The sequence below is a fragment of the Physeter macrocephalus genome, chromosome 21, assembly GCF_002837175.3.
Source record: "Physeter macrocephalus isolate SW-GA chromosome 21, ASM283717v5, whole genome shotgun sequence".
In the NCBI taxonomy this organism is placed as follows: Eukaryota; Metazoa; Chordata; class Mammalia; order Artiodactyla; family Physeteridae; genus Physeter; species Physeter macrocephalus.
Window position 1 is genome coordinate 23,961,733 of NC_041234.1, and position 2,499 is coordinate 23,964,231.

Here is a 2,499-nt window from a genome sequence, read left to right on the forward strand (position 1 = left end):
TCTTGTCTTTCTGGTGGGCAGGTCCACGTCTGGTGGTGTGTTTGGGGATGTTGGTACCCTTATTATGATTTCAGGCAGCCTCTCTGCTAATGGATGGGGCTGTAGGCCTGTCTTGCTATTTGTTAGGCATAGGGTGTCCAGCACTGTACGTTGCTGGTCCTTGAGTGAAGCTGGGTCTTGGTGTTGAGATGGAGATCTCTGGGAGATTTTCGCCGTTTGATATTGCGTGGAGCTGGGAGGTCTCTTGTGGACCAGTGTCCTGAGGTTGGTTCTCCCACCTCAGAGACACAGCCCTGACGCCTGGCTGGAGCGCCAAGAGCCTTTAATCCACACGGCTCAGAATAAAAGTGAGAAAAAAGAGAAAGGAAAGAAAGGAAGGAAGGAAGAACGGAAGGAAGAAAGGAAGGAAGCAAGAAAGGAAGGACGGAAGGAAGGAAGAGAGGAAGGAAGGGAGGAAGAAAGGAAGGAAGGAAGGGAGGAAGAAAGGAAGGAAGGAAGGGAGGAAAGAAGGGAGGAAGGAAGGGAGGAAGGAAGGAAGAAAGGAAGGAAGGAGGGAAGAAAGGAAGGAAGAAAGGAAAAAAGAAAGGAAGAAGACAAAATAAAGTAGGATAAAATATAGTTATATAGTTATTAAAATAAAAAATAATTATTAAGAAGAAAAATTTTATTAAAAACAAACAAAGAAACAAAAAAAAAATGGGTCGGTCAGAGCCCTAGGACAAATGGTGAAAGCAAAGCTATACAGACAAAATCTCACACAGCAGCACACACATACACACTCACAAAAAGAGAAAAAGGGGAAAATAGTAATATATCTTTCTCCCAAAGTCCACCTCCTCAACTCACTCAGGCCCGGGGGGAGGGAGGGGTACGGATGCGGGGCGAGCCTGCGGCAGCAGAGGCCAACGTGACGTTGCACCAGCCTCAGGCGCGCCGTGCGTGCGTTTTCCCGGGGAAGTTGTCCCTGTATCCCGGGACCCCGGCGCTGGCGGGCTGCACAGGCTCCCGGGAGGGGAGGTGTGGAGAATGACCTGTGCTCGCACACAGGCCTCTTGGTGGCGGCAGCAGCAACCCTAGCGTCCCACACCCGTCTCTGGGGTCCGCGCGGCTCGCGCCCGTTTCTGGAGCTCCTTTAAGCGCCGCGCTTAAAGCCCTCTCCTCGCGCACCAGGAAACCGAGGTAAGAAAAAGTCTCCTGTCTCTTCGGCAGCTCCGCGGCCGTCTCTGGAGCTCCTTGAAGCGGCGCGCTTAAATCCCTCTCCTCGCGCACCAGGAAGCAAAGAGGGAAGAAAAGGTCTCTTGCCTCTTCGGCAGCTCCAGACTTCTCCCGGACTCCCTCCCGGCTAGCCGTGGCGCATAGCCGTGGCGCACTAACCCCTTCAGGCTGTTTTCACTCTGCCAACTCCAGACCTCTCCCTGGGATCCGACTGAAGCAAGCCCGAAGCTCAGCTCCCAGCCCCCCCCACCCCACGGTGAGCAGACACTCCTCTCGGGCTGGCGCAAAAAAAAATTTTTTTTAATTGAAATATAGTTGATTTACAATGTTGTGTTAGTTTCAGGTGTAGAGCAAAGTGATTCAGTTATACATATATATATATTTTTATAGGTTATTACAAAACATTGAGTATAGTTCCCTGTGCTATACAGTAGGTCCTTGTTGGTTATCTATTTTATACTCAGTCTGATTTTTGCTTCAGGGCAGAGTCCCTCTGTTTAACTGAGGAGTCTTTTTTTTTTTCTTTTTAAGTGAGGAGTCTTAATGTGCCTTTGTGTCAAGTGCTCAAGCAGTCCCTAAGCTGTGGCCTGGTGGCTGATACTATTGCAGCTGTTAGGGTGGTAAAAGATAATGAGGCCAAATGCATTTAGACTGTATATTACAGAGACCACATAAGCGAGATCAGCATGGTCTCCGCTCCCCACGTCCCAGTTCCACAGCGTAACGCTGAATACAAGGAGCCAAATGACAGACCACTGGCCTGCTAAGTCGTTCTGCTGGGGAGAAGCCAATTCTAAACTACAGCCAAGCAGTTTTCTAGATAGCCACGGAAGCCAGCAGCTGAACCGTAGCGGAACAGTGGGGAGGGTAGAAAGTGTTGCCCTCCCCAGAAACAGGGAGATGGGTGAGAAATGGCCTTGTGGCAGTCTCCCACAAGATAGTGGGCAGAAACTGCCTGGCAGCCCCTCCCGTCCTTATCTCCCCCTGTTCCAGGAGGAATCACAGAGCCTTCTGCCAAGTCCGGTCAGACTGCTCACAGGCCTTGCTTATGTGGCCTATATGGAGATGTGCAAGGCCACCAGCATGTCCTGATAGCGCCCGTCCTTTACCCTCTGTCACACAAAGCCTTTTTCGGTCTTCTCTCTTGTTTTGGGGGATTCAGAAACAGGAGCTTTGGGCTTCCCTGGTGGCGCGGTGGTCGAGAGTCCACCTGCCGATGCAGGGGACACGGGTTTGTGCCCCGGTCTGGGAAGATCCCACATGCCGCGGAGCGGCTGGGCCCGT